General features: G+C 43.7%; 1 pseudogene; it reads right to left on the reverse strand.

Annotated features, from left to right (window-relative positions):
- Positions 1-339: 339 nt before the first annotated feature.
- Positions 340-26264, reverse strand: part of LOC139451775 (uncharacterized) — a 33922-nt pseudogene continuing 7997 nt past the window's right edge.

The raw sequence follows: 26264 nt of genomic DNA on the forward strand, positions 1-26264 counted from the left end.
TACTGTAACAACAACAACAACAACAGCAAAAACAACAACAATCATTATTCAGCCTTGCTTGACAATAGTATAAGTGAACTATACCGAAACGTCGCCGTTACAGTAGAATAAAGAAGTTGTTATTCATAAATTGTGTCTACTTTGCCTGAAATAATTCGCTGTCCTGGGCCCACTTGCACAAAGCGATCTTAGCGCTAAGACTATCGTAAGCCTATGTTAAAGTATGGGAGTTACGATCATCTTAGCGCTAAGATCGCTTTGTGCAAGTGGGTCCTGATCGAAACAGATACTTACCGAGATTAAGTCGTACTTATGTCGGCACTGTTGGCGTCGTGATGTCTATGGTCCTATCACAGCATTGACCGGGATAACAAGACAGAGGTAGTAGTTGGAGTCTGTGGCTAGTTGTGCTCCTGGAACCAAGAGTGAATTACTGAGGAAGTTGTACTCGAGGTAGCCGTAGTTGTTGTAGTCGTCACAGTAGCTGTACATGAGCCGGCCACCTCCCAGGTCAGCCGCACCGATGAAGTCCCCAGATTGCACAGATATTCTCTGAGCGGATGGTATGTCCCACTCCATGACTCGGTTCCGTCTACAGTCTACGTCGTTAGTGCCAATGATTGTCACCCTACAAAGAGTAAGAGAATGAATATCATTGGGGTCTGCACAGCGTAGCCTAGTCTCAGGTGCGCAAAACCCGGAAACAAGTTTAAAACATGTGCTGATTTACGTTTTACTTTCAGTCACTGAAAAGGAAATAGAAAAGAAGGATAAAAAACCGGCACGCCAGAATCATATGGCAGTGGGTCTGAATCCCGGTTCGCCCCGATTATGGTTCTAGGTTTGTCAGCACCATACCCGTGCTCGTGGGTTTCACCAAAGTAGTAAACGTCTGAGACCTGCATCACATCGGGCTTTCTTCCCACATGAAGCTGACACGCCGTGATATAACTGGAACACTGTTTAAATCGGCGTTAAACCTATCTCACTCACTCCTCAACATCAACAGTGTTCATTACTCAATTACACCAGTGTAGACATGAAGATCCAGGTTAGAATTGGTCTTCAGTAACTAATGCTTGTCTAAGAGGCGACTATGCTTGGTGTAGGAGGCGACCAAGAGGGTTGGATGGCCAGGCTCGCTGACTTGGTTGATGCATGTCATCGCATCCCAATTGCGTAGATCGATGCTCATGATGTCAACTACTGGGTTTTCTGGTCCAAACCAGATTATTTACAGACCGACTTCATGCAGCTGGAATATTGCTGATTGCGTTTTTAAACAAACAAACAAATAAACAATAACATCGGCGTGTGTTACAACTCACGTGCTGCCTGTGTTTCTCATTATCATCAATCTGATTGTGCCTGGCTCCCGGCAATACGCCCTCCACGTGACCACCTTACCTGATCGTGTAACGGTAGTCAGTGGGGAGGGGCCGTATATCTGTATTTGGGGCGTTGCGAATTGCAGGGGGCGTAACTCCCCCTTGGGGACGAAGGACGTTGTGGCTGACACATCTGTAGTGAGAAATGTATGTACATATATCATCATACAAGCATACACGTCGCTATATTATTGAAATAATCTTGGACGCGACGTTAAACCTCACCTGATGTCAATTCTATAGATATGATCAAATCCGCATGCATACCTCATAACAGTTCCAAAGATATACTGTATCGGGAATTGGTCTTCAGCAACCCATGCTCGCCGTAAAAGGCGACTATGTTCGTCGTAAGAGGCGACTAACGGGATCAGGTCGTCAAACTCGCTGAATTGATTTGATGCATATCATCGTATCCCGATTGCGTAGATCAATGCTCATGATATCAATCACTGGACTGTCTGGTCCAGATTTGATTATTAACAGATCATCGTCATGTGGCTGGAATAGATCTGAGTGCGCGCGCGCACAAACACACACACACGCACGCACTCACGCACGTACACACACGCGCACGCGCACGTACACACGCACACACACACATTCATGTAGCTCACCTGCACAGGTTGGACGGGCGCCAGTGAGGGTGCCATCCCTCTTGCAGGCACGTTGTAGATTCCCTGATGCTGGTACACCTGAGGTACAGGCGTACTGAATCACCTGCCCGGGGATTCGAGCGGTGGACGCGGTCTGCAGCACCGTGTTGTCGCCGGCCTGGGGGGTCGGGACGGCGCAGTTCACAACTAAAAGAAAGCACACGACTTGATTACAAGTTCCACGTACGTAACTGTCATTGTACACGCGCTTCAATCAATTTTGTTGTATTCATTGTTTTGACCCTAACCCCAACCTTAACCCTAACAAAAACACACACAAATGTAGCCGACAGTCGGAAATACAGAGAAATTTATGAGAGAGAGAGAGAGAGAGAGAGAGAGAGAGAGATTAATAAGCCAGTCTGAGGTACAGACAGATGCATTGACTACCAGCCAGACATATTCAAGTAAACAGACAACCAGACAAGCAGTCACACATATCAACAGACAACAAACCAGATATATACAATTATACAGAAAAGCCAGGTGTATACAATTAAACAGACAACCAGACATATACAAAACAGACAACCAGACATATACAAAACAGACAACCAGACATATACAAAACAGACAAGCAGCCATAGGGTGGTAACAGGTAGACAAGCAGCTGTAGGGGGGTGACAGGTAGACAAGCAGCTGTAGGGGGTAACAGGTAGACAAGCAGCTGTAGTGGGGTAACAGGTAGACAAGCAGCTGTAGTGGGGTAACAGGCAGACAAGCAGCTGTAGGGGGGTAACAGGCAGACAAGCAGTCGGTGGGGGGGTAACAGGCAGACAAGCAGTCGGTGGGGGGGTAACAGGTAGACAAGCAGCTGTAGTGGGGTAACAGGTAGACAAGCAGCTGTAGTGGGGTAACAGGCAGACAAGCAGCTGTAGGGGGGGTAACAGGCAGACAAGCAGTCGGTGGGGGTAACAGGCAGACAAGCAGTCGGTGGGGGGTAACAGGCAGACAAGCAGCTGTAGGGGGGGTAACAGGTAGACAAGCAGCCTGTTGGGGGTAACAGGCAGACAAGCAGCTGTAGGGGGGGTAACAGGCAGACAAGCAGCTGTAGGGGGGTAACAGGCAGACAAGCAGCCGGTGGGGGGTAACAGGCAGACAAGCAGCTGTAGGGGGGTAACAGGCAGACAAGCAGCCGGTGGGGGGTAACAGGTAGACAAGCAGCTGTAGGGGGGTAACAGGCAGACAAGCAGCCGGTGGGGGGTAACAGGTAGACAAGCAGCTGTAGGGGGGTAACAGGCAGACAAGCAGCTGTAGGGGGGTAACAGGCAGACAAGCAGCCGGTGGGGGGTAACAGGCAGACAAGCAGCCTGTTGGGGGTAACAGGCAGACAAGCAGTCGGTGGGGGGTAACAGGCAGACAAGCAGCCTGTTGGGGGTAACAGGCAGACAAGCAACTGTATGGGGGTAACAGGCAGACAAGCAGCTGTAGGGGGGTAACAGGTAGACAAGCAGCTGTAGGGGGGTAACAGGCAGACAAGCAGTCGGTGGGGAGTAACAGGCAGACAAGCAGCCTGTTGGGGGTAACAGGCAGACAAGCGGCTGTAGGGGGGTAACAGGTAGACAAGCAGTCGGTGGGGAGTAACAGGCAGACAAGCAGCCTGTTGGGGGTAACAGGCAGACAAGCGGCTGTAGGGGGGTAACAGGTAGACAAGCAGCCTGTTGGGGGTAACAGGCAGACAAGCAGTCGGTGGGGGGTAACAGGCAGACAAGCAGTCGGTGGGGAGTAACAGGCAGACAAGCAGCCTGTTGGGGGTAACAGGCAGACAAGCGGCTGTAGGGGGGTAACAGGTAGACAAGCAGTCGGTGGGGAGTAACAGGCAGACAAGCAGCCTGTTGGGGGTAACAGGCAGACAAGCAGTCGGTGGGGGGTAACAGGTAGACAAGCAGCTGTAGGGGGGTAACAGGCAGACAAGCAGTCGGTGGGGGGTAACAGGTAGACAAGCAGCTGTAGGGGGGTAACAGGTAGACAAGCAGTCGGTGGGGGGTAACAGGCAGACAAGCAGCCTGTTGGGGGTAACAGGCAGACAAGCAGCTGTAGGGGGGTAACAGGTAGACAAGCAGCTGTAGGGGGGTAACAGGCAGACAAGCAGTTGGTGGGGGGTAACAGGTAGACAAGCAGTCGATGGGGGGTAACAGGCAGACAAACAGCCTGTTGGGGGTAACAGGCAGACAAGCAGCTGTAGGGGGGTAACAGGGCGACAAGCAGCCGGTGGGGCGTAACAGGCAGACAAGCAGCCGTTTGGGGGTAACAGGCAGACAAGCAGCTGTAGGGGGGTAACAGGCAGACAAGCAGCTTTGGGGGGTTAACAGTCAGACAAACAGCTGTAGGGGGGTCACAGACAGTCAAGCAGCTGTAGGGGGTTAACAGGCAGACAAGCAGCCGGACGGGGGTAACAGACAGATAAGCAGCTTTAGGGGGTTAACAGACAGACAAGCAGCTGTAGGGACCCAACAGGCAGACAAGCAGCCGGAGGGGGGTAACAGGCAGACAAGCAGCCGGAGGGGGGGGGTTAACAGACAGACAAGCAGCTGTAGGGGAGGGGGGAGGGGTAACAGACAGACAAGAGCTGTAGGGGAGTAACAGCCAGCTTACCGTCAGGGTTGCAGCTACCGCAGGAAGCGGGGCAATCTTCGGCGTATACTGTAAACGTTGAGCACATGTCAGGTATGACGTCGATAACGGCCTGACAGTCACCCCTCCTGTCGTCGCAGATGGTGGCGGCGCGACGATGACGGATGAGCGGGCTTTCTAGAAACAAAAGCGATGCATCTTACAACACGATGTCCAACATAGATGCATTTAGTAGGCATAAATATCAAGTACTAGTTTCAATACAAGTAGATTCTCCCATAGCCGAGAAAGTAAATTAAGCAAGGAGTCAAACTCAAGTCTAGAATGATTTGGCAAGTCTAGATTGCCTCAGCTCTACAAAGGAATGTTCTGGGCTCCATTTGATTTTATTTATTTTGTATTTTGTAGATATATATTTTTATACGATATGACTTTGTTTCTGTGACTAAATGTCATCCTTCGCTTTATCGTAAGACTAAACGGGTAGGGTGGTCAGGCTCGGAGACATTGTTGATAGCATGTTCTCGTATCTTAATCATGTGGATGCCTATGATGTCAATCACTGGATTGTCTTGGCCGAGAGACAACAAATACATATCTGTAGATATGCACGTGTACATCATATCCATATCTAAGGAACTGGTATCAGATATGCACGTGTACATCATATCTAAGGAACTGGTATCAGATATGTTCATGTACATCATATCTAAGGAACTGGTATCAGATATGCACATGTACATCATATCTAAGGAACTGGTATCAGATATGCACGTGTACATCATATCTAAGGAACTGGTATCAGATATGTTCATGTACATCATATCTAAGGAACTGGTATCAGATATGCACGTGTACATCATATCTAAGGAACTGGTATCAGATATGCACGTGTACATCATGTCTAAGGAACTGGTATCAGATATGTTCATGTACATCATATCTAAGGAACTGGTATCAGATATGCACGTGTACATCATATCTAAGGAACTGGTATTAGATATGCACGGTTGTATCATATCAATAGAACTAATATCAGAGGTGCACTCGAACATCATATCTAAAGATCTTATATATCGGATATAAACGCGTACAGTTTATCTATAGAACCGAGAGCAAATATCCCCGGATACAGTTTTTCTTTGTTACATGATATCTGAAGAACTGGTAACATATTCACGTGTACATTATATCTACGGAACAGGTATCAGATGTACAGGGGGCAGTATATCTATAGAGGCAAATAAACGCATTTGAACGATTGAGAAATTACAAGGCCATCGGGTGTTCGAATTTATGTCATGGGGAAAAAATCTACTTACCACGAGATGTGCTTGCCAAAGAACTCTTCTTACAAATTACGTCCCAATCCGCATTACACCTTGACGCAAACCACTTGTTTCCGGTAGACTGAGCCCCGATGTAGCCACACCTGTCAGTAAAGCCATTAGGTCCGGCGCCTAGAGAAAAAGAAAAATCATATAGGTGAGGTGAGGTGAGGTGAGGTGAGGTGAGGTGAGGTGAGGTGAAGTCAATATTGTTTCACAAAGTCTTATACGTGACGTGTTTTTGTTGCCCCTTGTACAAGTCCGGACTTATGCGGGGTTCATTCTACTTTAATACCGCAGTTTAACATGGATACATTATACTCAGACACGTTATACTGGCTCAGAGCCAGACAGTTCTTGTTTTATCCCCTTAATGCAAAGCGTCAGGTAGGTGACAAGTACCATAATAAAACGAAAATATTGTTCATAGCGCAGTTAAACAAAACTCAATCACTCAGAGACTGAGTTCTGCGATCGTGTTTTTTCCCGTATCCCCAGCCAGAATATATTTCATTCATATTGTATTGGAAAGTGTTTCGACATTATTCTCCATAACAAATCTGTCAGGTACGGAATCCGAGAAGGGTCATTGTGGCGTTGTCGCGTTATGTCCCTTACAAAAGAAGCAAAAGGGTCAAAACTAACCAAAGCAGACAAAGCGACAAGGCCCCTCATTACAGTTCAAACAACAATATTCCAGTACGGCTGGCGAGTCACAAATAACTCACTGGTGCCGATGTCCCAGTTTGTGTAGGAGTCCTCTACTCTGTTAAATCTGCTAGGTCGCCAATACCAGAAGGCTCCGTTTCTTCTGTATTTCATGTTCAAAAACACATTCTTGTCCGAGTTCCTATCGGAGAAACATACAGTGTTAATAATATTTGATCATGTATATTTCTGTGATATCGGGACGTATGTCAGTGTCTTTTTAAACGGTGATCGTATCTCAATGCCCTTTAAAGTAGGGAACGTATCTCAATGTCCTTCAAAGTAGGGAACGTATCTCAATGTCCTTTAAAGTAAGGAACGTATATCAATGTCCTTCAAAGTAGGGAACGTATCCTAATGTCCTTCACAATAGGGAACGTATCTCAATGTACTTCAAAGTAGGGAACGTATCTCAATGTCCTTTAAAGTAGGGAACGTATCTCAATGTCCTTTAAAGTAGGGAACGTATCTCAATGTACTTCAAGGTAGGGAACGTATTTCAATGTCCTTCACAATAGGGAACGTATCTCAATGTACTTCAAAGTAGGGAACGTATCTCAATGTCCTTTAAAGTAGGGAAGGTATCTCAATGTACTTCAAAGTAGGGAACATATCTCAATGTCCTTCACAATAGGGAACGTATCCCAATGTCCGTCACAATAGGGAACGTATCTCAATATCCTTCAAAGTAGGGGACGTATCTCAATGTCCTCTTACAGTGGAACGATTATCAACATCCTCCTGTCGGGGAACGAATACCAATGTCGTCTTACAGGAGAACGTATCCCATTGTCCTCAGGGCAACCTATACCAATGTCGTCTTACAGGGGAATGCATCTCATTGTCCGGAGACAGGGTAACCTATACCAATGTCGTCTTACAGGGAATGGATCTCAATGTCCGGAGACAGGGTAACCTATACCAATGTCGTCTTACAGGGAATGGATCTCATTGTCTGGAGACAGGGTAACCTATACCAATGTCGTCTTACAGGGAATGCATCTCATTGTCTGGAGACAGGGCAACCTATACCAATGTCGTCTTACAGGGGAATGCATCTCATTGTCCGGAGACAGCGTAACCTATACCAGTGTCGTCTTACAGGGAATGGATCTCAATGTCCGGAGACAGGGTAACCTATACCAATGTCGTCTTACAGGGAATGGATCTCATTGTCTGGAGACAGGGTAACCTATACCAATGTCGTCTTACAGGGAATGCATCTCATTGTCTGGAGACAGGGCAACCTATACCAATGTCGTCTTACAGGGGAATGCATCTCATTGTCCGGAGACAGCGTAACCTATACCAGTGTCGTCTTACAGGGAATGGATCTCAATGTCCGGAGACAGGGTAACCTATACCAATGTCGTCTTAGAGGGGAATGTATCTCACTGTCGGGAGACAGGGCAACCTATACCAATGCCGTCTCACTCCAGTATTAAGTAAACTGTTTGAAAGACTTCTGCTGGAGAGTTAAATCCTATCCCAGCTGTTCGTATATGGGAAAGGGTAATATTACCATGTGGATTATATGCTTGTAGTTTATAGGGTAAGCTGTCACCAAAGGAATACGAAATGTTTGAACTTATTCAACGTTATTTTTGTAAAAAGATTCAAGGATTGTCTCGACGCACTCCTTCCGTCGTCACCAGAGATTGTCTTGGCTTAATTTCTCTCCAGGCGTACATTGATCAACAAGCTCTCTTATTCCTTGGAAGAGTATATAATAGTGACATTAACTTCGCATTTAAAAGAATATTACAGCACAGACTTGTTCAGTATCAACTGAAAAAAGGAAAAAGATTATAAACGTAAAATGTCACCCGTATACCACATGCTATCACTAGTAAACAAGTATGAAGTCAATAATGATATAAACACCGGTACCACCTCTTCTCAATTCCTCAACAAACATGCAAGGGAGACTCGAGTTAAAGAACAAATAAGTGATACGTGGCCGTGAATTTATGTATTTAGATCACAATTCATTTAAACATGCATATGTACTGTAACATCTTCCCGAGGCAAGGAAGTTAACTGACTTTAAAAGTCCAGTATACACCCATGCCGAACTAGACTGCAATTATGGAGTTATATTTTGGCTGGACAAACGAGTCTATGCATAACCAAATCAAACTTGCGTAACGAAATCCACATCCGGTTCGTAAACTGCAGTGCAGATTTCGGCCGATTGTAGGATTTGCAAAGCATGTGTACCGACAACTTATCTTCAACAGACATTTTCCAAATCATGTCATCTTTTAATCAAGGTGCTCAAGTGATTTGATGCACTTCGCGCAGTAAGACCAGATTTATTACAAAATAGACCTCTATTATCGATCAGATCGTTTACAATGAAGCAAATGTAAGTGATACTAGGTGGAATCTCATTGGTCAGTTGGAAGGACATAGAACGGACATAACTCGTAATGGGTTTTGAATTATGTTATATCCCAGTAAATGTTATGATCGATCGTCAGAAGAAAGATCACCTTTGAAACTGACAACTAGAGACAGAATGGTTTCCGAACCGAACCTGGACGTCCCAACACACCCGAATCTTTCCACGGGGACCGTTGCTCTCTGCACATGGATAGGGAGGTCCTCCTTGATTTTGACACTTCACTGAAAGGTCGTCAAATCGCTCTGAGCCGTTAGTATTGTTGATTTTATCCCCAGTAACACGTAAGCTCTCAACACTTGCTTTAACATAGTATTTGTGATCAGATTGGATATGCGTCGTCTACAAAAGCATGTGGCTATTGGCATGCTTCCAAATGGTTGAATAATATCTTCAACGTGTCTCAGTCTGTAATTTGCAGACTTTGGAACAGGTTTCTGCAGACACAAAATGTTAGTGATAGGCCCCAAACAGGGCGCCCTCTGTCAAGACACGAGATTGATTAATCAGAAACCAGGCTTCAAGAAATCAAGCACAAACTGTCAAGTCGTTGTTCACTTTCGCTTGGCGATAACTAGAGGTTACTTAAGTCACTGACCTGTCGTCTGCATGCTAATCTGCATGTTTGGCGGTCACGTGTTGCACCGGTAACCAATTGGCACATTCTCGCCAGACGACAGACGATGAGGCTGGGGCCCATCGCGCAGGTGTTGTAACTGACATAATCTAGCAGCAAATTATCGCCAGAATGCAATGGCTAGCCATGCCCTGACCTTTCGCCTGGGACATTATCGGGAGACGTCAAAGGTCAACCGCTACGATAGCAGAAACTTGCCATACGCTTCGAGAGGAGTGGACAAGACTCTCTCAAGTTGCCATTAGGATACTGATTCGGACCATGCCACGCCTTGTACACGAATGTCTGACCAATCGTGGGGACATGACCCATTATTGATCACGTTATCTTAAACCTTCACTTTTGGACCACACTCCCCTGTCGTCTTTCTTGTTTGTTTGCGCCCTTTCATAGACCGCCAACATATTCTGTCATGTTACACCTCGTCATTACCTCTCTGCATTTCTGTAATCATCTGTTATTTTTGAATACCCCTCCTGTTTTTGAGAGCATTTCTCACAGATTGTCTATTTTTATATTCGATTGTCCTCGGTATCGAATAAAGATAAATGGAGCACTACCTGATTTGTACAATTGTTCTCAAACACCAGCCAAAAACAACGCCACGCTTCTGCACTTTTAATAAGATAGGGTATAGATTTGTACCAATCGTTCGTCTGCTGCATGTTAGCTTAATGCTCAAAGCTAATGGGGGCGGGGCGGGGTGGGGGTGGCTGGGTGTTTAAGCCGTCGCAATTCGTTGTGCAGAGTTGTGTCCCTATGGTGCTCCAGAAACCTGTGGTCGAGGGTTCGAATCACGGTTCGGCCTGATTATGTTTCTAGGTTTGTCAGCCCATTACCCTCCAACATTAAGATGACCCGCCTTGATGAAACTGAATTACTGTTAAAAGCGGCGTTAAACCAAACGCACTCACTCACTCACCACTAAAAGTGGAACCAGTGTCCTGACTCACCCGCTGGAGTCTCTCAGAGTCACGAGGAACGCTTGTGTTTCAGCCGTTCTGGCATCAGCAATATCAGCTACTTCTGCATCACAGATAGCTGCTGCATTTCCAAACCTTGTGGTAGTTCCCAAATATTTGTAGCAGAAACCATCGTCGGTGTTGCCTGTGTAACCAGCCTCGCATGCCACGGTGGGACCGGTTGTTGTAGTTGTGGTAGTTGTTGTAGTTGTGGTAGTTGTGGTTGTTGCTGGTGCAGCTGTTGTTGTAGTTGTAGTTGGTGTTGAAGTCGTCGTAGTTGTAGTTGTTGTAGTTGATGTTATTGCTCCCCCTTATTATTAAGAGGTGTAATGAGGTGAATTGGGGTTTAACGTCGCGCTCAAGATTATGTTACTTATATAGCGATGTGCATGCACGTACGTATCTGCTTGTATTCTTACAGACCTACGACGGTTTCATAATGCTAGCCCATTGAGGTGTGTGTGTGTGTGTGTGTGTGTGTGTGTGTGTGTGTGTACAAAACTCAACTAGGATACCTGTATATAAAAAAAGATCACTACCAAATAACCCCTTCTATTTTGTTTCATCACCAAATATATGGACCTAAATTTTTTTGGGCGCACCAGTTTATTTAATACCGTAGCTGTCAGCGGAATATAATATCATTCATTCAACATTCCATTACCGTGGAGGATGTTTATCCTAAAACTGTGGTTCAGGCGGCTGATGATGTTCCTCTATTCCCGACATCGCAGCTCAAACTCACATTAAACAAATAGGATTCGTGATAGCTCACACATAATCAGCTGATACATGCCGATACATGAACGACAACCCGTGAAGATCCGGACTATAGCTGAGTGCGGCGTTAAACAACAAACAAACAAAGAAAACAAGACATTGACAGGCACTTACCGTTACAAACCGAACCCATTTCTGACCATTGTCCGGAGGATAGACAGAATCTGGGAACAACGATGCTGTTGTCGATGTCGCACTCGTAGTTGACGCTGCTGCCGATGCTGTAAGATGCAGATGGAGCTCCGACAAGGCTTCCGCCCTCCACATCAGGCGGAGCACCACACGAACCTTTGGAGTGAGTAAGTGACTTTGCTTTTAACAGTATTCCAGTTATATTACGGCCTGCAGTTGATGTGGGAGTAAATCCCGAAGTAATGAAGGTCTCAGACATTAACCACTTTGGTGACACACACGAGCGCACTTACAGGGAACGCTGGGACAATGTAAGCAAAGTTAATAACACAGCTCGAGTAATTACATTGGCTCGCATATATACTACTCAAAAGAAGTTAAAGAAAAAAACTATTTTTATATGATATAGTTAATCTCTCCTGCCATGACAAATTATCTATAGTTATACATTGTGTACATTGTGAAAAATTCGGGTGTTCTTTAACTTCTTTTGAGTATTATAGCTCATACTGAACTGGATTAAAAAAGAAACATCACATATACACCTGTATTTATCAGCCATACTCTCCATAAGACTGTATGACAATAGTTCCACTTTCCACTTTCCAATAATCAACTTTCCCATAATATTCAGCATTTGGTGTCTACATTTCACAACTTAGGAAGTACAATTGAGCATGCTCTTTCCACGAAGATTACAAAGAGCTTCATACGACTCTTGCTATAAAGCTGTTTGACCAAGGTTATAACATTCAAGGTCTCAGTAAAACTTTTTTAAAGTTTCATGGTATGTTGTGAACATTTCCATATTTGACGCATCACTGATAAAAATGTTGTCCAGTGCAATTCCCTTTTTTTGACTATTATGTACCCGTGTATTTTTATGCGAACAATTGACTTGCCATTGCATGTGTTTGTGACGGATGCCACCGGTTGGGCACCATACGCTCACCTTTCCGTGTACACTTGGTATCATCACTATTTGATAGTAATTCATAAACACATGCTCATGATATCGTGGGAATCGTAAAATCGACTCTGCTTTAAGCAGAGATTTGTTGTGAATATGAAAACTGTTTTTTCGCTTTTATTTGATCACTGTAATGTCATCAGTAGCCATGACGTCATAATCTAATGACATCACTGATCTCTCTGTAACTAAGGCTGGCTAGCTGTACTCAGTTCTCCAAAGACACTGGTTATTGCTGTTTTGCAACAGGAAAAGTTAGAAGAATGATTTCGGATGATAAATAGAATCCCATCTGTGTGTCTTTTGATATCAAGTACATCAACACTCGTTGATAATATTAAAAAATAAACGGCAAGCCTCGGAGGTATAAAATTTAAAAGCCCGTGTTGACATATTAGATATCTAAAGACAAGAGGGTAAGATTCGAAATGTATTTACGAATATCTGCACGAGTAACAGTCTCCATTATCTGAATTGCAAGAATGATGCATAGGGTAGCTTACTAGCACTCGAGATGGTCTGATCCAAGTTGCAGGTGTCGCGACAGCCGATGGCTGCATCGTCGGTGTTGCAGTAGTTGCTGTTAGCAGCAATTAAGGCGTCACAGTCATCGTAGCTGTCGTATTCACCGCCTGGAAATACAAACATTGTGCTGCAAGGGAGGACATAGTTGCAAATAGGACATGGTGATGGAGTGGTTTGGGTTGGCGTGGGGGCGCATGGGGTGTGGTGTTCAGCGGGGTAGAGTTGGGATAGTAGAGCTGTGTGGGTTGGGTTGGTGTGTTTAGCGGGGTAGATTTGGAAGAGTAGAACTGTGAGGGTTGGGCCGTGGTGTTTAGCGGGGTAGAGTTGGGGTAGTAGGCCTGTGTGGGTTGGGTTGGGGTGTTTAGCGAGGTAGAGTTGGGATAGTAGACCTGTGTGGGTTGGGTTGGGGTGTTTAGCGGGGTAGAGTTGGGATATTAGACCAGGACTAGATTGCGGTGGTGAGTTCAGCGGGGTAGAGTGAGGGTCGTATACCCAATCATGTGTGCACAAGCGGGACCGTTTAGGGCAGCAACCATGGGTTGCCTTATGGACAAGATCAAATAACTCAATGTCAAAACTAAACTGCCTTCATGGCATACACAGACACGTCCATCTTCCAAACACAAAGGAGTTAACTGAGTACAAAAGTCGTTTTCACCCTTGCCGAACTAGGGTGGAATTATGAAGTTATATTTAAGCTATACTAACGAGTCCCATCAAAACCCGGCTCATAAACAACACGGTGACTGCCGTGCAGATTTCGGTCGATTACAAGATTTGCAAAGCATGTGTTCCGTCAACTGGGCATCGAGAGATATTTTCCAAGTCTTTTCATGTTTTCAATCAATGTGCTCAAGTGATTTTATGCATTTCGCGAAGGAAGAAATTTTATTACAACATAGATCTAGATTGTCGATCGGATCGTCTTTACTTGGTGCCGCCATTTTGTTTGAAGCAAATGCAAGTGTTATTCGAGCTTGAATCTGATTGGTCAATAGGAGTACATAGAAGGGTCAAAATTCGTAATAACCCCTGCTGGCGCTACGATCGAGCCACGAGAATCCAGCCTAGTTCGGAAAGGGTGGAAAATTCATTTTTAAAGTCAGTTAACTCCCTTGCCTCGGGAAGATGTGAGTGAGTGAGTGAGTGAGTTGGGTTTAACGCCGCTTTTAACAATATGCCAGTTATATCGCGGCGTGTCAGCTTAATGTGGGAGGAAAGCCCGAAGTGATGCAGGTCTAAGACGTTTACCACTTCGTTGAAACCCACGAGCACGGCTATGGTGCTGACAAACCTAGAAACATAATCGGAGCAAACCGGGATTCGAACCCACAATCATAGGTTTCTGGCGTGCCCAAGGGACGCAACTCTGCACAGCGAATCGCGGAGCCTTAGACGACTGGGCCACCCGGGCCACCCGGGCCACCCGGCCCCCCCGGGAAGATGAGACACGTCCAACCCACTGTCATGGCATAAAGTAAAATCGTTTCCAGACAATACATACCGTAGTTGCAGGCGTTGCAAAGTTTGATGACGCAGCCGCCAGTGTTGTCGTCAGTGTAGCACCATGGTTGAGGTAGGTTACCACCAGGATTCCGGCATTGATTACTAGAATAGTCAGCTTGCAAGGGACTGAAAACGCCAAATATGTACATGTGTGGTTATCTGCCCTTGACCACCCAGCGGAACACGCTGGCCCTTCTCTAGAATCGTTGATATTCCATTTCAATTTTGATCATCTGCTTCTACTATAGGTTCTACTATGGTAATGGGCATTCTTTCTTAGATAATGTTTAATATAAAGCATCATTATTGCATTATTACTTTAAGTTTTCCACCTGATGTACCCTCTGTATAAGTTTATGTTCCCTGAGCCCGAAGTATATCAACCCATGTCACCGATGGACAACGAAAACATCTTACCGCACAACTAATCATATTGCAGGTATGTCTTATACCGCGTTTAGCTTTTTATAACAGAAGACAGAAAACTAAGTTAGAGTTATGTCCTCTCGATCTATTTCACTCGGAAAATATCGTTAATATCCGGAAAATGGCGTCTAACATAATAAATTCGAGATGTACAATTGCGGTTGGTAATGTGCAAATGTAATGCCAACAGTTCGGCAATTCGAGCGGGGAACATAAGAAGTGTACTTTACATGTAAGCGGGGTACATTGCAAATTATACAATAGGTCTCAGCCAATCGGAATCCGACATTCACGTGTAAGCTACTAAGGTAAAGGACAAGGTGGATACGGGCCATTTTTGACCCATGGGGATCTGCATAACTTAAGAATTGAGCAACACTTGTACAAATTGTTTTGAATATCATAAGATATGTTCATATGAAAGAGAACTAATTATTAACTTTGTTCATTTCAACAATTGCATGTTTCGGACAGCACTTAATGCACAGGTAAAAATAAAATCAGTATAAAAAGGCAGTTATAGAGGTTTTCCATGAAGCTTTTCCCAAATATTTAAATATGATTGTCATTGAAGATAAACATATCAGTCATTTTAGGTCACGAACTTGCTTATTCTTAGAAGTTCAAATAATTTTCCCTTTTCACTCATTTAATCATATTTGTATATTTGACCATGTCAGATGTCCCAAACTTTCAAGTGTAAGACTTAAAAACAACTAGATGTCAGCCATTGCCCTTGGTTGTCCGTGTAGTATTGGGCATCCTGTTTCATAGTTAAATAATTGAAACTATTGAAATGAAGTGTTTTTCTTTAATTTAAAACATGGTTTACAGTGTAAACCGCCATATCAGAGCAGCGAGTATAGATTTACGCTGTTTTTGGCAATATTACAGCACTATCACTTCTGGGACACCAACAAGGGGACACCAGTAGGGTACCCTACCGCCCCTGTGCCAGTGGACGAGCTTTAGCATGTCTGATATGTGCGACACCGGATGTCATACCTGAATGTAAAGGGAATGACGTCACACTTTGCCGCGTCAGTCCACTTCATACACGGGGTGTTATCTCCTGCTACGTTCCTTTCTCCATTGTAGGTGGCGCCTTTGTCGGCCAGATTGTAACACCATTCCTCAGCTGCAACGTCAAACATATTGTTTGTTTGGTTGTTTGTTTATTTGTTTGTTTGTTTAATGCCACACTCAGCAATATTACAGCCATATGATGGCGGTCTGTAAATAATCGAGCATGGACCAGACAATAAAGTGATTGACATCATGAGCATCGATCCACGCAATTGGGATACGATGACATGCATCAACCAAGTCAGCGAGCCTGACCACCCGATCCCGTTAGTCGCCTTTTACGACAAGCATTGGTTGCTATTCTCACCCGTATGTTCAAGGCATGCAACCGAGCCCGATCCCGTTAGTCGCCTCTTAAGACAAGCATAGTCTCCGTTTATGGCAAGCATGGGTTGCTTCAAACATATCAACTACACTTTTACGGATGGCGTGACAGAATCTGTGGGGTCGAATCTTGCGATTATGATTCTTGGTTTCCCCGCACCATACCCTCCTTGTGTTTCTAGCATCGTCCTCGGGGGAATACGTCTAACTGCAGCATCACATACAAACACACTACCCTTACTAAAAGCCGCCCTAGGCATCTCTTATATACTGACACCTTCACTCGCCGAGATGGCGAATTCATGGAGAACATAAACCGCAATATGCATTCACTGAGACAGAGAGGGGAGAGCACACTGTATACTTTGTATTTGACAACGATAGCTATTTAGTCGTATACTATAAACTTCTCCATATCCTATAAACAAAATCGTGTCCACTACTGATCACTGTCATGAGCAAAAGACAAATTGTATATTGACATTAACATACTCTGTAAATTATATCCAAGTTACAGCCACAAGTGTTGAACCCCACTAATGAATATTACAAGAAATCCCATTTTGTTGTTGTTGTTGTTGTTGTTGTTGTTTTTACACGGAGAAATAGACAGGGAAACCTTAGTAAATCCCTCACAAGACGTTAATGGAATGGATCTGAGAAATGTCTGTACTGAAGCAGGTATGTTTGCAGTTCGCGCTGAGCGTGACTATGTGATCGAGGAGGACTTCATGAAGACTACCAGAAAGGTGTCGGACGACAAAAAGCTCGAGTCTGTACTGGACTACAAGCCAGTCTTCTATCATCATGATGTTCAACTCTTGTCAGATGTTCCATGTATCCTTTCATCGTAAATAAAAACTCCTTAAAAACACTAATAACCGTATGGGGCACGGGTTGTGTCCCTTGAGCACGCCAGAAACCTATGGTTGTGGGTTCGAATGCTGGTTTGCCCCGATTATGTTTCTAGGTTTGTCAGCCCTATACCCGTGTTCGTGGGTTCGTGTAAGCCTGCATCACTTCGGGATGTCCTCCCACAAGACACTGACATGCCGTGATATGAATGGAATCATGGTTAAAGCGGCGTTAAACCAACTCACTCACTCAAACCGACAATTTGTAACGATCGTTTATTCTATGTCATTTCAAAGTTTCGAAAGTGCGATATGTATGTCTTTCAATGGATAACCTTACTCTTGCTGGGCCTCGTTCTTCTGAGCGCTAGTTCAATCGCATCTTACTTTTACATAGAATTACTTCAGTCGTGAACATGTAATCTGTTTTGTGAATGTATTTGGCATCCATGACAGTACCTATCCGTAAGTAGTGTGTATTACATCAGTACCGACCCGAAAGTAGTGCGTATTACATCAGTACCGACCCGGAAGTAGTTTGTATTACATCAGTACCGACCGGGAAGTTCTGTGTATTACATCAGTACCGACCCGAAAGTAGTGTGTATTACATCAGTACCGACCCGAAAGTAGTGTGTATTACATCAGTACCGACCCGGAAGTAGTTTGTATTACATCAGTACCGACCCGGAAGTAGTGTGTATCACATCACTACCGACCGGGAAGTTCTGTGTATTACATCAGTACCGACCCGGAAGTAGTTTGTATTACATCAGTACCGACCCGGAAGTAGTGTGTATCACATCACTACCAACCGGGAAGTTCTGTCTATTACATCAATACCGACCCGGAAGTAGTGTGTATTACATCAGGACCTATCCGGAAGTGGTGTGTATTACATCAGTACATATCCGGATGTAGTGTGTATCACACCAGTACCTATTCGGAAGTAGTGTGTATTACATCAGTACCGACCCAGTAGCACTGTGTTTTACATCAGTAACGACCCGGAAGTAGTGTGTATACCATTTGTATCCAACCGGAAGTAGTGTGTATTACATCAGTACCTACCCGGAAGCAGTGTTGCTGTGGCCAGGAGGTAGCTGCCTGAGGAGGATCTTGCGTCCAGGATCAGAGCTATCACGTTGTCCACAGATATGATAGGTTTACTGAAGCCCTGACCACAGTAACTGAAAAACATGGAACATAGATATATATTCAAGAAAACATAATATTCAACGTATTATATTGCAGTCGTTTTAGGCCAAAGAATTACAAACATTTTAGAAGCGTTACTATGCTGGAAAACAGTGGCCGACCAAGATAAGGAGCAACACACAATTATGACACCTGGATCAAATACATCACCATCGAATGACCATTTTTTGTTTGTTTCATTTTTAGCCACCTTCAAACACGGGTGTATACTTTCTTTTGCCCGGCAGTTGATATCGGATGCTCCTCGTACGAGGAGACATTTTGATTGGTTGTTTATTTCGAGATTATAAGCGAGAAACGTCACTTCCGCAACTATGGAATGGTGGCAAATAGCTCCAAATAATGGGGATTCAATACTAGATAGCCTCGTATTAAAAACATCTTGCATTATTACATTTTCATGTTGCTGTCTTACCCCATCCTCAGCTTTGTGGTTATTCCCGTGTTTCCCTATTTTGACCATATGTTTCCGTTGAATTTCTTCAGGTGAACAATTGACTTGCCTTTGCTTGTGTTTGTGACGGGCGCCACCAATGGGGCAGGATACGCTCACATATTCGAGACACCTGGTGTCATCACTATTTGGTAGTGATTCATAAACACATCCCCATGATGGATACATACATACATACATACATACATACATACATACATACATACATACATACATACATACATACATACATACATACATACATACATATAATAATAGATTCTGTTTTGTCGAGGTTTTTTCATGACGAGCCCTTGGTTCCTTTTTCAAAATGAGTTCAACGTGTGTACGTTATTTCTGGTTTTCGTCAGTGATGTACTTACTCTGTACCGTTCTGGCCCAGCAAGTTCCTCTTTACCGTCAGGAGCGAAGTGCAGGAGGTGGCGCTACCGGTCACCGTCATGTCGGTGATGGATATGAACAGCTTGGAGCCAGCAGGGGCCTGAAAAGGGTCAGATGATTTCGTATTAATTCCGTTTACCCATTAACTTTCGTGAAGAATTTATCATCACGAGTTCACACGATGCCAAAAATATTTTCGGTGATATATTTGTGTGTGACAAACGATTTATCTTGCTACTGCCATAGTATTCTCATTATTATACCTCGAAATGTCAACAGGGCCAGTGACGGACAGTGACGTCACATCAAATATTATGACGACGATATCAGGACAGGATGGCCAGTGTGTGTATATTTTTATAGCTGACGACTGTCGGTTGTCCAGTATGATATAGAGATTATCATACGATCGTACGTGTCCTATCGATTTTACGAAACGAGTTTCGTAAAATCAGTTTGATCCACATGTGTGTGTAATGATTTCTTTATTACCCATCATTTATTGATTCTTTTAAATTGAGCTTCCAATTGGAAAAAATCTACTAATCACGACCGCAGTCTTAGAAAACCACAATTGTTTAATGAAATCAACAATCTTCAGTTATGACGTCGTTTCTAGTGTGACGTCAACAATACCGGATGACGTAAATAAGACACAGGTGCGCGTGAATTGATATTTGCACAAGTGCACATACAATTTTTACGGAATTGGTTATTAATATGGGTAATAAATCTAGATGCTTTAACACATGTAATGATTAATGTTTGATTGTCTAAATATCTGGTTCTCGTATTGTGAGATGAGGTAAGGTGAAATGGGGCTTAACGTCGCGTTAATGATTGCACTTATAACAGCGACATGCACGTGTGTGTGTGTGTGTCTGTCTGTGTGTGGCTGTGTGTGTGCGTGCGGGCGTGCGTGCGTGCGTGTGTGTACTTGTCAGAACCTAAGGCGCGGGATTCGAGCAACCGACCTTCCGCTCTCAAAGCAGACGCTCATTCCTATAGACCACGCAGGCGGTCACATCCGACGCGAAGGCTTCTGGTGACTTGGTGCCGTCTTAACTTACCTTAACGATCCACATATACTTCGACCCCGCAGGTATAGTTGAGGAAGGGGCGTTGGGAGTGCCAAATGATGCGGTCCTAGAAGATGTTGTCAGGTCAATGAGCTGTCCAGTGACTGAAACATAGCAGAAACTCGTTATACCACTTTCAAAGTAACATATAGCGTGTTGATGCTGTTCCTTGCGACTACGTCCTAGCTTACGTACATCCAGGAAGAAATGTAGCGCAGTTGGTTGCCGGGTTCAGACCTTCGGGACAGATACATTCACACGAACCCTCGTAGTACCCGGGGTAGCCGTCATTCAAGCACGTGGGGATACCGCTGGTACAGAGCTCTGTAAGATAGGAAACAGTGACATGTGGATTCAAACTCCATGCAACAGTATATTATATGTTCTTCCAATACCCGTGAATATATACGGTCGCTTTGCGATGTAGTTACTATTTGTAATCTACGAATCAATAAACATATAAACTTCATTGCAAGAAGACAACCTAGATTATCCGCCGAAACAGATTCCATTGGCCCAAAGGACAAATTAGTTGTGAAGATTACATCAATGGACCATTGAGAATCGGTGATGATACCAGGTGTTTGCAAAAAGGGTAAGCATGTCCGTCCCTACCTGTAGCACTTGCCATTGAAACAATTTGCATATAAAACTCTCAGCTATTGATCAGACCAATGAGACAATGTTTCTGGTTCAAAGTGTGCCAATACCTTGCGGGCTCTACTATGAACATTCCTTCAATGTCAGGCAGAGGTCGGTTTCTCGTCACGATATGGCTGTAACACTGCCGATGTGACGTAAAACATAAACTCACTCACTCAGAGGTCGGTTTCCCGTCACGATATGGCTGTAACACTGCCGATGTGACGTAAAACATAAACTCACTCACTCAGAGGACGGTTTCTCGTCACGCTATGGCTGTAACACTGCCGATGTGACGTAAAACATAAACTCACTCACTCAGAGGTCGGTTTCTCGTCACGCTATGGCTGTAACACTGCCGATGTGACGTAAAACATAAACTCACTCATTCAGAGGTCGGTTTCCCACAAAGAACGGAGAAGGGCTCGTTGAATGTTCATTGCCTGATTAGGAACAGAAGCGCGTCACTATTTCACCGCAATGCGGTCGTATGTATTCACGGTTGATGGGGGCATGTTGTGTGTACAAACCCTGGTAAGTATGGCTTTTATCAAAATTGAATTATAACATCATGCAGACCAACCCCTCCCCCCACCCCACCCCATTTCCATGGACGACCAACTCCTCCCCCACCCGACCCCATTTCCATGGACGAGACAACGTTAAGATATAATCCCACAGTATTACGACAAATCAAAGTCCGACCACCTCTGTGGCCTAGTGGATAGAGCGTCTGCCCGGGGAGTGGAAGGTCGGTGGTTCGATCCCCGGACGGCGCCATACCGAAAGACGTTACAAGATGGAAGTAAACAAGGAAGGTCGGCACGGAGTCAGTTAATGTGAGTGGGGTATCGATATAAACCTGTGTCATGATATTTCAAAGTGCCAGCACTATAAGTCCGGACAAGTACAGGCAGTCACGCCTCGCATTCTCATCGCCATTTAAGTGACATAGTCTTGAACCCCATTTCATCAAACCTTACCCCACTTCTCTTACGGACCCACACTGTTTCAGTGTACGAACACCTCAATATTAAGCAGTCGCTGAAATATCACTACAGTGCAACCTTATAGATACTGTAGGATGACCCTACCGCGAAAATGCGGTAATTAAGCAAGACACTTCCAGGTGATGACCATGTGGTCGTGCGTTGCATCTCTTTCCTTTTACATTAAGGTGCCACGCCGTGATAAAACAGAAACACTGTTCAGAGCGGGGTTGAACCATTCACTCAAACAGGGCAATAAACGAGAAGCCTAAATTTGAAATTCACCAAAAGAACGCGTAGAAACTCACGAGTGCATTGGTACGCCTCGTTCACTTCTTTCATGCTGTACCAGAAACCGTCACGGTACGTCGCTATGTCATCGTAGTATGGGTCTATGGTGGGCAAGCCGTTTTTGCTGAAACCCTACAATAGATGTTCCGTAGTTACTGTAAGCATTAAAACTTTTACCGCATGAATGACAGTTCCTTTTTCTCCATTAAACGAATGACAAACCTACGCCAGTAGTGACGTACATCAAGTATCATATTTGTATCGTTATGTGGAGGTGTGTATTGCATCCATTTTCTGATGGCTGTATGTGGCAGCAAATTGATTGAAGCGCTCGTATGAAGTTGAGTTGTTGTAGTGGTCTTGATTTAGAGTGACTTCCCCTGGTTGTTTATAGCCCAACTCCGTCCCAGCGCTTGACACCTTCTATACTCTCCGTGTATAGAGAGCTCCGCTGTGAGGAGCATGAATTGTTTATCAACTTATGGCAAACTACGTTGCGGTTCGCGGCAGTATATTCTAGAAGGGTGGCTGTACCGATATAAGTGCGAGACGAGGGCGATTCTAGGGATTCTTTCTTCGACTAAACTTGCGACCTATCTACCAGTGAGGACGGTATAACTATCGGGAAACACTGACCCTTCTGTTTGCTTTCAATGGATTCAAGAACAGAGCATGCGCCTCACTCCAGACATTCAGCTGTTACAAATACTGAAATTGCTGAGACTTTTGAGATAGGACCCGATATTTATGTTGTTGCAGCCACATTGTTTTGCCTTTTATGATTCTAAACCAAATGCTGTGTATTTAAATATAATTTGTTGATTGTTCATTGACCTTGTGTGTTTATTTATTGATTTCACAATGTAGGACTGAACGTACCGTTATGTTATCCAAACAATACATTGTACTAGAGATTTTTTCACCACTCAAAAAACGCTTCTACACGGTTTAATTGTTTAAAATAGCATTTCACTCAAAACATTTAAATCTTTAAATGTCTTAAATCGGCTCACATTTAAAACATGTCAAACATGGTAGGAATCATGTGGTTGCAAATTCATTTCTTACCTCAGTCTTCATTGAACCAGTTTATTATCACAAACTTGCCCAGACACAGATTATTGTTTACAGACTGTTGTAGGAATGTCTAATGTTTAAATAGACCTACTCTAATTTAACAACAGGTCTTTAAATTTCAATTACGTTAAAAACACACTCAGTATACTTTCTCTAACAACTTGTCACAGTCGCATGTGCGAAGCTGCTTCCCTTAGACGTTCCAGGATTCAATGATCGGGTGTTAAAACGCTTCAATTCACCCTGATTTTGTATTCCCAGCACCACAGTCGTGCTCCTGGGTTCAAAAAAGGGTCTAAGGTCTCAAACCCTCGAACTTTACCCCAAGCTAAGCTGACAGCCCGGGAGTTACTGTTCAATCGTTATCGAGGATGCCACTCTTACACTGTTAAACAATATACACAAACATCTTGAAACTTCCAATTCATTTGTAGACATCTTGTTTGTTGACTTCTCCTCTGTTTTAATACCATACAGCCTCATCTGCTTATGCAAAAATTATCTAACATGTCTGTTAATTCAACAATTTTTAAATGGATGGTATCTTTTCTTGTAAACAGACCACAGATTGTGACTGTAAACGGTATCAAATCATCTGTGACCTTTATATCTACGGGAGCCTGTCTGTTCAAAATAAATCTAAAAATACATAAAATGTTAAGTACAGCAAGCAAAATCTCAAGCACCCAGTTTCAAGACATCGGCGAAATTTATGAGTAGCAAATTGTCAAAAAGGCGCGTAAGATACTAAATGACAGCAGTCATATCCTTCATTCCGAATATCAGTTTCTACCTTCTGGCCGCCGACTGCGCATGCCGATGCTGAAAGCAGTCAGGGCTTGGAAATCATTCATAACAGCCAATTTTAGTCTTTTAAATGGTTATCTGTTTAATACAATATACTTACAAAATCACTGTAATGCATGGTCGACTGGCCATTGAAGGGATAGATGATGAAGTCATTTCGAAAAATCTCGGAAAAAGATCGAAAGTTGCTCTCTCGTCCTGAAAGAAAACCCGATGAAAATATCATGCTGTATTTTCATTTAATATTCTCAAAAGAATAGCTTCAAAGCGGCGTTAAACCCAACTCACCCACTCATTTGTTTCACAGTGTACAGTACTGTAACGAACACAAGTGTACAAGGAAAGGACTAGGCTGTATTAAACACATTTGATATTTCTCTGACACATGTTTCTCAAAAGTGAGGAGGGAGGTATGGTATTTAATGTTTAATAAACATATATGTGATGCTGGGGGACATTATACTTACATCCCACCATGAATACCAACAAACACAACCTGGCTCATATTAAACTCGGTTCTTATGTTCATTGATAATAGAGCTTACTTCAAATCTAGAAACATCTACTAGCTATAAAATCGATGGCCGAAAAGCATGCACTTGTTTTCAGGCTTAGCATTAGAAGATAAGCAACATATACCATCCTGATTATGGATCACAACCTTTCTAAACATCAGACTTTTCTATAAAAGGTTATGTGATTCAAGGTTGATATGCCCTCAGATGTCCCGATATTTTCCCAGTAATGAACATAAGCAGTTGGAAGTGCACCTTGTCGGCTGCCCTTTGCCAAAAATGAACATGGTTAACAAATGACACCATCTTTTGAAGGAATACCTTAGCCAAAGATTCTTATCGAGGTGAGTTGGATTGTATTTTCGTTTCACGCCCGTCATTTCTGTTTAAGGAAATCTAAGTGTCTTGTTTTGTTTGGAGGTAAGGGCGAGGTAGAGTGGGATGTTAACATTCCAATTCCGAAAGTATAAGCACTTGACTTTTTGCGGCGCAGTAGTCTCCCCACTGTCTTACAAAACTTCTGTTTATCATGAAATATATGATAGCAACGCGATAAATCGCAAAGAACACTGAAGAAAGAAGCTTGGTTTATGTCACGATAAAGCATTGTTCCATCAAGACGTCATCTCTGGAGATACGAACATGCGATCGCAACTTGATGACGTCGTAAATTGGACGACGTTATTTTTTAGATTGAAGTGTCTAGTAAGTAGTTCCCAATAGATGTAACTGGGCAACGTAGATAAACGCAATGGTCGAACGATCTCACTTAAAAGATTAGAGATATAACAATCAGTATCGAGAGAGTAGGTACAGATAATCTACGTGACAATTGAGGGGATATGCGGGAAATAAAACATTTAACCCCCGTTCATAAAATGGACATGTCCGACATTTTCGGGATCGAATTGTGTTCAGTGAGTCATCATTATTTAAATACAGGTAAATATTTCTAAAACTTTAAATTATATCAACATCCTTTAATAGGCTGTACATAATGCATTTAATCTCAGATAAGAAATAAACGACTATAACACGCTGGGAGAGGAAACTAGAGGGGCTGTCCGATCAACAACTCCCACTCGTCATATATTTCTCATCTTCCCGGGGAAAGTGAGTTAACTGACCATAAAAGTCCAGTTTCCACCCTTGCCGAACTAGGCTGGTATTATGGAGTTATTTTTGGCTGGACTAACGAGTCAATGCATAGTCAAATCACAATCACGCAACGAAATCGAAATCCGGTTCGTAAACTGTTATGCAGATTTCGATCGATTGCAGTATTTACAAAGCATGTGCACCGCCGACTCGTTGTCAACAGACATTTTCCAAATCTTTCCATGTTTTTAATCAAGGCGCTGACTTTATTTGATGCACATTGCGATGTAAGACCCGTTTTATCACAATATAGATCTTGTTTATCGATCAGATCGTCTTGACTGGGTGCCGCCATTTTGTTTGAGGCAAATGCAAGTTTTACGAGAGGTGGAATCTGATTGGTCCATAGGGGAGGCATAGAAGGGATATAACTCGTAATAGCCACTAATGGCG

The sequence above is a fragment of the Haliotis cracherodii genome, unplaced genomic scaffold (genome assembly GCF_022045235.1).
Source record: "Haliotis cracherodii isolate W230 unplaced genomic scaffold, xgHalCrac1.p SCAF_9, whole genome shotgun sequence".
Classification (NCBI taxonomy): Eukaryota; Metazoa; Mollusca; class Gastropoda; order Lepetellida; family Haliotidae; genus Haliotis; species Haliotis cracherodii.